Below are 15,582 nucleotides of genomic sequence, written 5' to 3'. Positions count from 1 at the left end.
GTATCTATTTTTATCTTACACACACACACACACTCACACACACAGACACACACACACACACACACACACACACACACGTGGGCGCGCGCACTAAATGAGGTAATAGGTTCACTAGCTAGATTGTGGTAACCTTGACAATATCTGTGTATACCACATCATCACACTATATTCCTGAAAAACATGCTTTTTTTTATTTGTCTTTCGCCCCTCAATAAAGCTGGATGAGAAAGACAAGAGCTTCATTAGGATCATTTAAATCTCATTGCACTGTATTCATCTGGGGAAACGTTTCATGGAAATTAAAGGCAGAAAATGAGGTAAGTGATGTCCTCCCTTTACAACCTGTAGATGAAGTATATGGAAGAAAGCTGCCAGAGCACTGGAAATGCTCGGGCCGCTAATGACATGCATGCGTTGGCTGGCCAAGATCCAAAGAGGACACCATCTTTCCCAAGTAGATGACTATATACATAGTCAGCCTTTAGCAGAAAGAGAAAGGATGAGGCTGGGCACTGTCAGCCAGGAAAATGAGGGTGATGCCAGAACCTTCTAGTGTGACAGCAGGAAGGACCATGCATAGTGTCTCCAAACTAATTACTCTAAAATCATGACTTACTTTCCAGCCATGAAATTTGGTGTTGGCAAGGGAAATATATATTTTCTCAGTTGGCACCAAACTTAAAGGCTTTGGAGTCATGGCTCACACTGTAGACATGGAAGAGATGGAGCCCTCTCATCTACTGAGCCTCATTTGATTCTGTGTGTGAAGTACTTTCACATATATTGTCTCATTCTTTTTACTTTTGTTTCTTTTGTTATTGTTTTTGAGATAGGTTTTCTCTTTGTAACCCTGGCTGACCTGGAACTCACTTTGTAGACCCATTTGGCCACAAACTCAGTGATCCACCTGCCTCTGCCTCCAGAGTGCTAGGACTGAAGGTGTGCTTCACCATGCCCCGCTCTATAAATACATGTTTGTTTGTTTTTGGTTTTTGAGACAGGGTCTCTTTGTGTAGCCTTGACTGTCTTGGAACTAGCTCTGTAGACCAGGCTGGCCTTGAACTCACAGAGATCCACCTGCCTCTGCTGGGACTAATGGTGTGCCCCACCACCACTTCCCCCCCCACCCCCACTCTGCCACCTTAAATGCTTTTGCTTGACATAATGAGGATGATGTGTAGATGCTGTAATTGGCAGAAAGGACCAATTGGATGTGTCTGTTATAAGTGTGGCTGACAGAAGTTGACATGCTTTACTTGGGATTTTCTGGGCTCTGGAGCTGCTAAACAGGCAGTGAATGTTAGTCATTAAGGGGTGACCTCCTTCATTAGTGTGTGTTTCTGTCTTTGCCACATCCTGAGCGTTCTGTTTTCTCTCCCCCCTGCTGATTCTCTTTATCCATTTTGCCCTCCCTCCTTGGTCAGCACAGCCTCAGAAGCCTACTGTCTTCCCGATGCCCTCTGACCTCATTGATCGCCCAGCTCTGCCCTCTAATCAGGGCCTCCTCTGAAACACTCTGGCATTCTTACTTAATGGGCTACAATCAAGGACATGAGAAGAGATCCAGCAGGAAGCATTTTTTAACCTATATTTTTGTTTTTATTTCTTAAAGGGAAAATAGCTATGTAGGAAAACAAGATGCTTCATCTTCTTGATTTGTTATTCTTTTTAAAGCTGAGTGTGGCGGTGGTAGTTAATTTAGATTGTCCATTAGCTGGGTTAGAGATGCCTTTGGGGGTGTTTATGAGGGTGTTTCCAGAGGAGATCAACAGGGAGCAAGATTTGCCCTGAGAGTGGGCAGCTCCGTTCCAAATATTTATCCTTTTCTTTTTTCATGTCTTCCTGTTGATGTAATGTGATCACCTATGTCACACTTCTCACTTGATGGCTTCCCCTCTTCAATGGACTCTATCCGTTTGAACTGTGGGTCAAAATAATTCCTCTGGTAAGTTGTTCATGTTAGGTACTGTCCCAGCAGTGTGAGTGTTAATTAACCCAATGGGAAAGGATAGAAGATTGAGTGAGAAATATAAGGAAAAGAAGAATGCTTGCCATCTAGATTGGATGGTTTTTCTTTTCTTTGTCAAAAAGAGTGTTTAATGCATATAAAAATGAGTAAAAAAGATGCTACTCGTTTCATACACATGATGTGATGGGTAATTTGCCTTGTAGGTATTAGTATTCAGACATCTGTACTGGCCTGTCCTTGGGGTTCTGACAGGATATGCCCTCAGCTGTAGCCACTAAGAGTGTCACCTGTGCACATTCACTGTTTCCTTTTAAAGGGGCCCTGCCTGCCTCCCACTCCCCCCTCCCTCTCCCTCTTCCTCTCCCTCTCTCTCTCCCTCCTTCCCTCCCTCTTTTTGTTCCTCTCTTCCTCACTCTCTCCCTCTTTCCCCTCTCCTCTCTCCTGCTTCTCCTGTCTCCCCGCCTTACCTTTCCCTAATATACAACCCCTCTGCTTGAACCCTGTCCCATGGCATCTTTCTCCCTGCTGCTTTTCTTAAATTACAACAGTAGGGGTGCAGAAAGGGGAGGGAGGAGCTACAGGCACTTATAGATACAGAAGAGTAATATGTTCAGGGAAGGATTGATTCACTCAATCACATGAAGCTACCCAAACAGACTGAATGCTTTCTGTGTCCCTATCTGCAGCTGAGTTTGGACTATTATGACAACCACTTACACCAGTAAAGTCAGCTAGAAAAGCCAGTGTATTAGGACCTGAGCTAGAAAAACTGTCTTGTATTTTCTTTTACCTTACCTCCTAGGTAAGACATTCTTTTATTCCCTCCATCTTTATTCTTTTATTTCTCAACCCCCTTTCCCACTTCCTGAAAGTATTTAAATGCCCGTGTTTGTTGGTTTTCTAGCAGTTGTGTTTCTCTTGAAGGCAAACCGTGTATCTGGGAATGTTTGATGAATAAAACATTACCTTCAAAACCAAAAACATTTCACAGAAAACAACAGTGTCTTGGTAGCAGATCTGCTGAGGGACTGCATGGGGGCCGTGACTGGGAAGAAGACTGGCAATGATTAAGGACGATGGCTGACAGTGCAGGAATAAATACCATAATTTAATCCCTCTGCTTTCAACATGTCTTAACAAGTTTCCTGGCTGAAGAAGGGCTTATTAGGTGTCTTGTTCCAGAGCAGATAAGATCGGATTGGTATACTGGATTACTCACACCAGTGCTGCCAATTGATTTTAGTTTCCTAGCCACTGAATTGCAAACTAATGAGATCTGACTGCTATACAAATGTAACTGTTGTCTGCAGCTTCCCAATGACCAGAGACTGAAGAAACCAGCTCCCATATTGTTCCTTTGTGTTAGACATGACTTTATTTCCCTTTAGCTTTCCCCAATTATAGTTTTTCCTGTACCAACAACATATAAAGCAGGTCACAAGGCATTTTCCTTATCAATTATTTTAAAAGTATTTGGCGTGGATGTCAGTGTCATAGTACAAATGTTTGTCTTCTGAACCATTGAAAGGACCAGTTACTGTTTGAAATTAAACTGACACAGCAGTGCCCTCCCTACAGTTTTTTACGGTGTCCTTTAATATTATCAAATGCAAAATATGCAACCTTGGGATAGTGAATGACTGTGGAATAGACGTTTGAGAGGACTGGAGCAAACGCTCCTTTGGGAGAACCAATCCCTTGTTATAGCATCTTTGGATAGCCAGCTTGCTCATCAGTTGCTCTTCTTGGCTGATTTTAATGTGTTCTTCATCTTCGTGCTGGTGTATTTTCTCATTGAAGGCCAAGCTATGTGGGTGCTTTACCTACGTGTTGTCAGGGGCTTGAGGACCATTGGTAAAGCTGCAATTTGACTACATAAATGATTCTTCACGTATCATGGAGTCCTCAGAGGCTGGACTGTGTTTATGCAAGAATTATGGTCTTGGTCCCATTAATGAAAGAATTTAAGAGCAGATGCATAGGGAAGCTTGAAGACAATTTTATTAGGTTCCTAAAAGAGAGATAAAAGCAAGCAAACAAACCACCAAACAACAAAACAGTACAGTCAAGATGCAAATCTTGGCAGCTGCCAGAAGGATGAGAATGGAAAAGAGGAGGAGGAGACAAAGAAGAAGAAGAAGAAGAAGAAGAAGAAGAAGAAGAAGAAGAAGAAGAAGAAGAAGAAGAAGAAGAAGAAGAAGAAGAAGAAGAAGAAGAAGAAGAAGAAGAAGAAGAAGATGAACAAGAAGAAGATGAACAAGAAGAAGATGAACAAGAAGAGCAGCAACAACAAGAAACCACGTGATATGAGTTAGGTGGCATGGAAGTCAGCAATATGGTTGGATAGTCACAGTAAGGAGGGGGACTTTAGAGAAATGGGAGGGAAGCCCAAAGTACCAGAAAAAGCAGGCTTAGGGTCTGACCAATATCTGGAACAAAGAGACATGAAAGAGAAAACAAGGAAAAGTCAGGCCTTGCAAAATCAGGACTCAGAAAAGTAGGCAGACTCAACAGGACCTCACGGTGGCTTGTAGGGACAGTTCTGGGGATGGGATCTTGGAGAAGGAAAAGTGCATTGTCTCATTAAAACACTGAGTACTCCACCTGTCTCTAGCACAGCTTAAGGTGCAGCTGCCTCCCTGGGTGTGGTCCCTTCACCAGGTCACTGACCTGCCAAACTGGAGTAAGGGAAGGGACAGTAGCGATTCTCAGCCTAGAGGTAGATCTCACTCTTTTGGCCAGCAAGTAACAGCTATACCTGAAGGGCCTTCAGTGCTGTGCTGAATACTAGAGATGGGTGAGGTAGACAGTGGATCAATAAATTAAACAATATTACAGTGAGAAAAGCCTCTCTCATGGACCTACTTTTGTGGTAAGAGTATTATCAGGATTTCTTGGCTCCTTAAGCCTTATGAAGATGGAGATATATTAATATATATATATATTTGATCTAAAGCACTTTAAGGTATTGTTTCTCAGGCTGTTCGGGTATTTATGTACATGCAGGAAAATTAATTTGTATGCATGATTTGCAGACACAGGGCAAAACAAGATATAGACTATGAATCAAAGGGACAGTGTAGCACAAATTCTAATTGGTCTTAATAAAAATTCAGAGTCAGATAGGGGGCGGAGCTGAAAGATCAAAGAAGCAAAGCAGCCAGCCACTAGGCCACCAGCTCTTATCTCTACCTTAGACTGAAAGGGCTGTCCTGTCTCCACCAATCCTCAGACTGACACTACACTGATGCCTCTGACTGCCTAGACTGTACTTAGCTCCTGTCTCCTCCCACCTTGTATTCCTCTCTCTGCCCAGCCATATCCCTTCCTGTTTCCACCTCCTAAGTGCTGGGACTAAAGGCCTGTGCATCCAAGTGTTGGGAATCATCTTTGTGTGAACTCTGTTTCTCTTTTAGATCGGATCAGTTTCATATAGCCCAAGTTGGCCTTGAACTATCAGAGCTCTATCTGTCTCCCAAGAGCTCGGATTAAAGGTGTGTGCCACCACTGCCTGACCTCTACAGATAACTAGTGTGCCTAGCTTTGTACTCTGATCTTCAGGCAATCTTCATTTATTAGATCATAAACAAATTATCACTACAGTACAGAGCCTTGCACATGCCTAGTAGACAGTCCTAAGGAAATATTGGAAAATGGAAATAGGTTTGAAATGTAACAGATACAAAAGTGGGACAGGATTAGTATTTTGAATAAATAAATGCTGTCTTTGTTGGCCAATATTTCCATGAGTCTATGCTTATTATACAAAATTAAGCTCTCTGAAGGACACCTACGTACAGCACTGTCACCAAGAAGTCCAAGATACAGACATATTGATGGAAGGTGCTATGTGGCATCCCAAGTGTCCCCAGGAAAATGTAAAAATAGACATCTTAGCCTTTCTGAAAGTATGTTAAAGAAAAATGAGCTATCAGAATTTCAAGTAAACAAAGGGGATATTTAAGACATCTGGGATATAGCTGGGCCTACTTATAGGGGTGGTCTATTCTTTGCTTTCTTGGGAAGTGGAAATGCTCTCTGTGCAACTCTTCTTATTTTGTTTGTCAAAGTTCAGGGGCGTATTTTAAATTTGCATGAGACTTCAGGCTTTCTGTTTAATCCAAGGCTAGAGTCACGTCAGTAAAGAGGCCCCAAGCAACCGTGCAGAGGCAGCAGGCTGCATGATTCTAGAAGGGACCATGCCGTAGGTCAGGTCAGAACAAAGGCCCCTTAGCTGGGCAGTGCACCAGCTCCCATTCTCAACTCACTTTCACACTAGTCAGATCAGATTAAAATGAGTTTTGCCTCCAGGATGAATGAAGCCGTGTTGGAGAGGTGGGAAAGATGGAGACATGAAGAGGATTTGGGGGTTGCTGTTTTGTTTTGTTTTATTCTTGTGTTTGTTTGCTTGATTGATATGTTTTGGATTGGTTTGATTTTTTTTAATTTTCTTTTGGCGGATGCTGCAGGGGTGAGGAGAGGATATGGGGGGATTGGGATGTGAGCGGAATTGAGGTGCATGGTGTGAAATTCCCAAAGAAGCAATAAAGAAATTATGTCTATAAAAAAAGACTTTCTAGCATTTTTCACTTGTTACATAGCTTCAGCATTTACTGTTAATAATGCTAACTGTTGAACAGAAATAGCCATTCATATCAGCCCAGCTTTCCTCTTATATAACACTCTTCTTTGTTTAGAAGGGTCAGACCAGTGGTCCTCAACCTCCCTAATGCTGAGACCCTTTAATACATTTCCCTGTGTTGTGGTGACCCCCTCCCCACCAGAAAATTATTTTCATTGATAGTTCAACGGATATGAATCACAATGTAAATAATATTTATATTTTCTGATGGTCTTAGGAGACCCCTATGAAAGGGTCATTTGACTCCAAAGGGGTCGCCACCCATAGGTTAAAAACCACTGGTCTAGATTATGGGCAAAGATGTGATTTTTACTGTTAGTTGTTACAGGACCAGGGCTGTCAAGATGCTTGGTGAGATGGTCTAGACAGTAGACGTGTTTGCCGTACAGTAGACATGTTTGCCGTACAGTAGACATGTTTGCCGTGCAAGTCCAATGCCCCGAGTTTGATTCCTGGAACCCAGGGTGGAAGGCGAGAACTGACTCCTAAAGGCTATCCCCCATAAACTGGTGTGGTGTGTGCCTTTGCCCTACCCCAGCCCAATAACAATAGTTTGTAAAAGCACATGTTCACATTCTCCCTGTCACCCTACAAAAGGAGAAACAGGAAGAGTGTGAATTTGTATGGGAAGAGACTTGGAGAGGAGCTCAGAGAAGTCGAGGGAGGGGAGCCATAATCAGAATATATTGTATTAAAATATATTTTCAATAATATATAGAGTGGGGCCGGGGAGATGTTCAAGTCTCCTTTGCACAGGTTGCTACATTTCAAATGTGGGCTGTGTAGCTGGAATGGAAATGTCACAGAAAAGATGCTTGCTCTATATATCCACTGTCCTGGGGCTGAATACTGTAGGCTGTGTTCTGGGTTTTCTGGCTTGAATGATCTCACTGTATAGACTGCAGGTTGTATTTTAATTAAATGTGGAAAAAGAACTTGCCTTTAACATTTCTGGTTCCAGGCAGGTAATTTGCATAAGAGGGTAGTAGTTGTGGGAAAGTTTCTCTTTCCATCGTCCCTACCTAACTCCTGTCCTCTGGGTGAGCAGGACAGAACTATCTCTCAGCACTGACACACACACACACACACAGGCTGTCCTTCGGTGTCTGACAGGTCCTGCTTCGAATGGATTTTCAAAGCAAGGAGATATTTTTTCTCTTTTCTTCATGGTTCAGTTTCCTTTTTTCCATTGTCTTGTTCAAAGTGAAAAATGTTCTCTCGGCCCAGTTTTCCCTTGTATGGCTGGCAGGACAAGAAACACCCTGGCATTTAGCTTTGTGCTCAGACATCTGTGTCAAGTGGAATGCCATTCATCTTCACTCTAGCTTCTCCCTAGAGTCCTGGTGGGATGGGTGACAGTTTTCAACGAGCTTATTCTCATTCATGAATGGGCTTTATATTTTTTTCACTTGCAATGAATACAATAATGCCTTTTTCTATTCTGTCAGAGTTCTGGTAAACCCTTTTGTTCAATGATACACACTCTTTCTAGAGTTTGTGGAGGGAAGGGGGAGATGTGTGTGTGTGGTCTTATGTGGGGAAAATGATACACTTTCTGTAGCCAACAGCCAGCATCTGGTTGATAATCAAGCGGGGACTCACACAGATGATCTATGGCGTAACTGAGACTCTATGTAGATAAAAGAAGAATGCTTTAGTTTTGGCTTCCTCCTATTGCCAGAATTCTCTTTGCCCACTTATGTCCTATCTATCATTAGCACCTTCAAATCTGTGCATAGCTCTTGCCTTCTTAATGACACTATCCCAGACCCTTTCCCCTTTATTTTCTAGTTTTTCATTTTCTCATACAAGTCACTAACATAAAACAGTTAAATATTGATACTTAAACAATTCATGTATTACATTAATTATTGCCTGCCTTCCTTGACAGATTGTGACCCTACCTACGTATCCTGGGCATGGATATTGTGAGCCTTCAATAAATATTTGTTAAAGTAGATGCTTGAGGTATGGAGGTCTTTACCACCGGTGGTCCCTGTGAGCTACTCCCTCCCATTGTCTCCTCTCCTTTTATAAAGCATTCTTTCTCACTTGAAATAATTTATCCCATATGAGTAGACCCCCAGAGAGCACACTCTCTCCCGGGACCATATCACGAACATTTGTTTTTACACCCCACATTTGTACTGCATTGGGAAAGCAATTGTATGAAGACACACAACGTGGGCCATGTTGGAGACAATCGAATTAACTATCAACTTCCTAGGCAAGCGTCTCACTCTGCTTTCTGCCACCAATAATACAACATCATAGCCTAAGCAACCCAGAAAGAAAAGAGTTTGTTTGTACTAGTGGGTCAGAAGCATTATGGCCAAAGGCCTTATGGGGGTTGATCTTCTTGTTTACAGAATCACAAAGTGATGTAGGGCAGGTGACTGACAGGGTGAACTCGTATGTGTATCTCCCTGGTGTTCAGCCAGAGGTATATCCTCCTCATGACTATAAAACATCTCCCAACACCCCAACTAGATGAGGTATCCACCCTCTTAATACCTAAAGGTGAGGATTTAGTTCCATACGAGTTTTAGAGGAACCAAATAATTCTTGAACCATCGCAATAAATAACTTATTTCATTCTTCTGGTCTTAATTAGTCGAAAGTAGATGCTATGGCCACAGTTCAGGGTAATTTACATTGTCCCTCCAGGTCATGGATAGGTGTTAATAATACCTGGGCAGAGAGCTGGAAAAACTAACACTTAACTTCTATCTTAATAATCTGAGTAAAAGTATCTTTAGTATCAACATGGAGAAATTGCTTATTGGACAGCATAAGAAGCCCCCATCTCTTTCCTGAACCCTTGACACGTCTTCAATGGAGTCTTCCTTGCCGTCACCCTCAAGGAGCTCGAGATGCTGTTCTTTCACACTGTGCTGCCTGCTTTCCTCGTCCAGTCCAGCCTCTTTTGCTTGCCCGTTGTCTCTTCACTGCAGGGTTAAATTCCACGAAAGGCTAAATGACGTTCCTGTGACTCCCATAACACATGACCACCCACGTGGCTGCACAAGATGGCAGAGACCTATTCTCTCACCGTTCTGGAGGACTTGGGTTCTTAGTTCCATGTCCTGCTTCCAGAAGCTCGGGGAGAGAATTCTTCCTTGTGTCTTCCAGGTTCTAGAAGCAACTGCCTTCCCCGTTGTTACCTGGCTCCTAGACTCACCCTTCCAACTCCGTCTTGACTTTCATATGACTTTTTTCCCCTGCATCTGCATTTTTGTTTCTTCTCTTATACAGAGCTGGCATCTGAGTGTGCTGGTTTATACCTGTCGTCTCAGCATTCAAAGGGCTGAGGCAGGATTGCTGTGAGTTGGAAACCAGCCTAGGTGAGAGTGTGAGACTGTCTCAAAAAGCAAAACACAAGACTTTGATACTCTGCTGGATTCCGTCTGTAGAAACTGCTTTTTTGTTCAAATAGGGCCATCCTGATAGGCTCCTGGAAGATGTATCTCTTAGAAGGTCAGGAACCCATTGTAGGCTTTAACTGTGTAAGTCACATATTCCAAGTAGGTGCAAAGGTTCCTAGGAGATATGGTGGAACTCAATAAACAAAGGAAAAGAGGGAGACTCCATGGCAAACAGTAGGTAAGATGATAATGTGGCTGTGATAACCTTAATGGTTGATGAAGAATGCAGTTTTCAAGGTATTAAAGGGCAAATGTCTGTTTTTAAAAGGGTAAGTCGGGGTTTTTTTTATGTTTGAATCATTCAGCTTATCTCTTTCCTTCTCCCTATAGCTTTGGTTCTGAAGGAGGAGACACATCAAGAATATCAAATAATGTTCAGTTGTCAAGGAAGGCTGTTGGTGGGGAGGGCATAATTACGTATGGTGAGTTGCATAGGCAAAGAAAAAACTGGAAGCTTATGAAGAGATACTGGGTCAGGGTTGCCCTCTCTCCAGCTGCTGCAAATCTGGGCATGACTTGTGCTAGGCACACAAAATAACCAGAGATGCGGAAGGTTGTCTCTGTCAAGGGTGTCAGTCATCCTAGTTGTAAGACTAACACAGGTAAAATGACTTAGAATGCCCCTCCTCTGTACATAACTAAGTGTTTATATCATATGGAATAGCACAAGTGCCAAATTCAGAGAAAAGATTTCAAGAAGAGGCTCAATCTGGCCCTGGAAGAGAGAGCCTAATGAAGGCTTTCTTTAAGATACTCATTGCTGCCAGGTGGTGGTGGTACACGCCCTTAATCCCAGCACTCTGGAGGCAGAGAGGCAGGTGAAGATATTGAAGCCAGCCTGGTCTACAAAGTGAGTTCCAGGACAGCCAGGGCAGTTACACAGAGAAACCCTGTTTTAGATAGAGACAGAGACAGAGACAGAGACAGAGAGAGACACACAGAGAGATTGCTGAAGAAAGACACAGAGACAAGATATGCATGACACATTCAGGTGTGCCTAGGGTCAGGTCACTATAGTAGTCATGGTGAGTAAGAGTGTGCAATGGAATGAAGGAAGAAGATGACTGAATTCATTTTCAAATTCAACTTCCTAACTTCCTTTTAGCTAAAGATGGCCAGGATCATTTTTGTCTCAAGTCATTCTTCGCCTCTTGATAAGCTGTGGCGGACGGTACAACAGGGACTGTCTGCACCTGGTCTGAGCAGAGGCCCCCACTATTTTGCCTTTTGTTAAGGCCAGGCCCATTGAGTCTGCAACAGCTGTTCATTTCCCAGCATGTTTTCCCCACAAATCGCAGCACAGATTGCATCCTACTTTTTACTTCTATTTTTCTCAAGATAGTTTTCCTTCTCTCAGACATCTATTTTATTAAATGCCTCTGTGAAGCCTATTTCATGTCATATTAGAATTTGCTCCTTAAAAGTATCTGGCCTCAATTCAAGTCCAGTTCTAGAAATTTCCATAAGGCTTTAATGTTCTTTAAGATGCAATTATCACTGTTTGTGGCTGACTTAGTGGCATCATATTTAAGATGAAAAAAAAAAGCATTGTTTTCCTAGCTCTGAAGGCATCGCTGGAATTAGTTTAATGACATCTCTCTACACAGTGCTTTAGAAGCTGCTGTTCAATTCTGGATTAATTATTTGAACTGCAGGGTAGAGAACAATTCAAAGGAATATCTCGAACAAGTGGCACATCTTTGGATTTACTTGTTATTCCAGATGTCCTTGAAATTTCAAAAGAACCTGAAGTACGACAGCCAGAAGGATTCGGAAACAGAGACTGAAGTAGAAGAGCTAATTAGGAAGATATCTGGGAATGGTGTCTGGCATTTATCGTGTTAAATGCAGTCCGAGTAGCAAGCCCAAACAAAACGCGGTAAAATAAAAGTATGTATCTGAAGTGAGAACTGGAAAGACAAACTTAAGCAAAACCTTTTACTTGGGACTAATAGGTGTCCAGTCTGACATTAATTTACTGTCTAATTTAAGGAGCACCAAATGATACAGGGGTACTTTTACAAGGGATGCAGAAATGTTCGTTCAGTTATTTAGTATATCAGTGATCTGTAAAAAACCAAGGATGACTCATTAAATCCCGTGTTGTATGTTTTCAGGCTGAAAGAGGAGAATGGCATCCAATAAAAGTTATAGGGAATGTTAATTACTAATCAAATATTAATTCTCCAACTGAGACTAGTGCACAGATGAAGGGCAGAAGACTCTTCAGTGGATTCCTATGTCTTGCAGTGAGGTAAGGTGGTGTGAGTGAGTGGCCTGGACCAGCAGACTCTTCTTCAGTTCCTGGTTCCAAGGGGGAGGACCCGGGAGGAGAGGAATAATAACGACGGGAAAGTTGGGGTCAGGAGGTCTTCGTGAGCTGATGACTCATGCCAGCAAGTTTATTAAGAAGTATAGCATCTTATATACTGTGTGCAGGGGAAAATGGAACAAAGTCAGCAGAGAGCTGTCACAAAATGGGACAGAGTTGTCAGGAAACTAATCAAGCAATGTTGTATGAAGGGAACATGGGATTTCTCAAGTGTGTCATAGACCAAGTGCACAGTGGCCTTGGGCCTGATCACAACAGTCCTTTGTGGGTAGAGTCATGTTCCTAGGAAATCCCCAGTTCTTCTGAGACCCTGGTCCTGGGCCATTGCTGGCCTTATCAAACATGTTCATGGCTTTAGAGAAGGAACAATGTTCCTTGTGTATACTTCAGGACCTCTGGGAAAGCCCCAGACTAGCCTGGCCTCCAGCAAGTGAGTTCAGGTTCGTGACATATTAAGTCAGAGTTACTTCCAGGAAGACTCCCTAGAGACAGGACCCATTCTTCCTCCATTTTGATCAATAACCATTCTAGTCACAAGGTTACTGAGGTCTGAAGACAGGCGTCCTGCCTATGGGTCATAGAAGGTTTCTGGGGTGATCTCATGAATGTGAATTTTTCTGTTTGTTTTTTTATAAGATCAACGTCTAACTTCATTTTAAAAGAAGAAACAAAGCTTCACTTACATGAGTTGAATCTTTTTGTTAGTAACTATATTATATTACTAGTTGGTACACACACTTACGGAGTTCCAATAGTGTTTCAAAGGTTTTTTTTCTGAGTTAACTCAACTCCCCTTTGAGCCATATATTACAGATTTAGAACATTGAAGGACCTTGCAAAGGCCACAAGAATACTTGTATATCAATGAAACCAACTCACCTCAGGAGAGCTCAAACTTTCAGGTCCTCTATTGCACTCATGACCTAATCTGAAAGTTCAACTTGGATCCCAAAAGCTGAGCTTGGATCCCAGGTCTCTGGTGTTTTTATTTTGAACCTCAGTTGTCAGAACACTTGGCAGAGGCAGGAAGAAAAGGGAAAGAACATTAACTGCTATAATTGGGGCATACAGGAGAATGACACGTCCTCTGGACCCGTGATAATCAAAAGAGAAGTTTTCCAAAGCAAGGAGATGCTTCGGGCAACACCAGGAGAGATTCACTGGCTCCATCAAGCCCTAGAGTGAATCCTTGTAACAGGCCCCAGACCTTAATTAGCACAGCTGACACCATGATGGAAGTACCATTCAGACCCTGGAACCCAGCATGTAGGCAGTGACCTCTGCCAAAATGAGAACAAAGACCTAATCCATCAAAGTCTATCGTTCTAGGAGAGTCCGTAAATACACTCACCTTGCTTTTTTGGCTTCTGTAATTCTGCTTCTGGATAACTGTTCTTGATGACTGAGATGTGTCAACCCAGGATGCGGCTTTTGTGCTTAAAACCCACTGTGAGAAAGGCTCAGGACTTGCACTCGGGTCCTTAATATCAGTCTAGTCACCAGCTGGCTGATAATGACTTTCTGTAGACTTGAACCTGTGTTGGAGTAGTTTCTGATGGATGTCTCCTGGCACCCTGCATCGTTTGTATCCTGGTTTTCTGAATAAGGTGCTTTGCTCATACACATTGTGATGGGGGATCCTGTGTATACTGTGACTATGTGTTTCTCTTATTGGTTGATAAATGAAGCTGTTTCAGTCAATGGACAGGCAGGAATTTAGCTAGGTGGGAATTCCCAATGAAGAGACAGGGAAAGAAAAAAGACAGATGCCATGTAGCCTCCATAGAGGCAAGATGCCAGGGCATCACTCCCAGTAGGAGGAGAGTTTTCTCCGTCTGTCTCAGTCCCAGTAAGCCAAGACCACGTGGAGATACAGAGTCATAGAAATGAGTTAATAATTAAGACAGAGCTAGTAAGAAGCCTAAGCTGTTAGCTAAACAGCTGTAACTGATATAAAGTCTCAGAGTGGTTATTTCATTAAGCAGCTGTGGAAACCGATGAGTAGAGAGAAAACTGGTCCAGTGGGACTGAGACAGACGGAGAAAACTCTCCTCCTACGACATTGTCCTGTCTGTCTGGTTAACTGATTTATAGAAGTACATGGAGAAATATGCGGCTCAGAGGTGCCTGCAAGAGAGCTGTGTTTCCAAGCCTGTGGCTCTACTGCAAATTCCTTCCTTCCCCGCCACCCTGACTTCCCTAGTGCAGGCCTGGCCGGCTTTGGCTCACATGTTGTTCCGACTTCCTGCTGCCTGACTCAGGAGAGACAGGCGGTGAGCACACCAGTGTGGAGCTCCCTTCCCACCATAATTTGGAATCTGTGGTTTTCCCTTCCTTAAAACCTTCTGGTCACTTTTCATCACCTTCCTGATGGGGCCCAAAGTCCCTGTCACCTGGTCCTGCACTCTCCAATTTCCTGTTTGGAGTTTCTCCCCACATCTGCTGTTCATCTCCCTGTAGAAAACACTTTCCTTTTGAAACATTCTTTTTGCATCCAGTCAATTCCAGGGCATTCTGTCCAGCCATAGCACAATCCCCCAGGCACTATAAGAGCATGTTGTTTATTTTTTGGAGACAATTTTTAAAATTAACTTATTCATTGACGATTTCACATATGTCTATAATGTTAATGTGTTCTGGTCACATTCATCCCTCCATTGTTCCCTCCCCTCCCCTCCCTCTCCCCCCTCCCCCTCCCCCTCCCCCTCCCCCTCCCCCTCCCCCTCCTCCTCCTCCTCCTCCTCCTCCTCCTCCTCCTCCTCCTCCTCCTCCTCCTCCTCCTCCTCCTCCTCCTCCTCCTCCTCCTCCTCCTCCTCCTCCTCCTCCTCCTCCTCCTCCTTCTTCTTCTTCTTCTTCTTCTTCTTCTTCTTCTTCTTCTTCTTGTCAACAACCTGCCTCAGCCCATCAAGCCACCATCTCTTTTTTCTTTACTTCTTTTTTTATTTTTATTTTTGACTGTTCTTTGTGAACCACGGGATTTAATGAGTGTGGAGCTATCTACTAGAATTTGCATAACTCACCAGTAGGCAAGTCACTGAAGGCAATGACTTCCTTCCCCCCATCAGTCCTGCACTGTCAATAGTCCCCTACCCCCTGCTCTGGGCCCCATGAGTTCCTCTCCAATTCATGACTGATGTTTTTGTATCAGTCCTATGTAGACCCTATGTAGGCAACCACAGCAGCTGTGAGTTCATGAGTGCCAGGAACACCAGCC

The 15,582-nt window shown here is 43.2% G+C and overlaps 2 long non-coding RNA genes across 6 annotated transcripts in view; one reads left to right on the top strand and one right to left on the bottom strand.

The window, feature by feature from the left end:
* The first annotated feature begins 216 nt into the window (after positions 1 to 216).
* The window catches only part of LOC110339706, a 47,696-nt gene continuing 32,330 nt past the window's right edge, over positions 217 to 15,582 (top strand). For 2 of the 4 annotated variants that reach the window (XR_005869512.1, XR_005869511.1), the window contains exons 1-3: positions 9,232 to 9,955; positions 11,759 to 11,926; positions 12,154 to 12,290. This is a non-coding gene — a long non-coding RNA (uncharacterized LOC110339706). The other 2 variants (XR_002381719.2, XR_005869513.1) reach the window with 2 other exon arrangements.
* On the bottom strand, positions 10,047 to 13,826 carry LOC110339708. Of its 2 annotated transcripts, none has more exons than XR_002381720.2 (3): positions 13,720 to 13,826; positions 13,248 to 13,380; positions 10,047 to 10,151 (listed from the first exon to the last, which is right to left on the bottom strand). It is a non-coding gene; the product is annotated as an uncharacterized LOC110339708 (long non-coding RNA). The 2 variants fall into 2 exon arrangements; XR_002381721.2 differs by lacking the exon at positions 10,047 to 10,151 and adding an exon at positions 12,354 to 12,465.

The sequence above is a fragment of the Mesocricetus auratus genome, unplaced genomic scaffold, assembly GCF_017639785.1.
Source record: "Mesocricetus auratus isolate SY011 unplaced genomic scaffold, BCM_Maur_2.0 Super-Scaffold_100018, whole genome shotgun sequence".
Taxonomy (NCBI): Eukaryota; Metazoa; Chordata; class Mammalia; order Rodentia; family Cricetidae; genus Mesocricetus; species Mesocricetus auratus.
The sequence above is the reverse complement of the archived record's forward strand: the minus strand, read 5'-3'. Positions and strand labels throughout refer to the sequence as shown.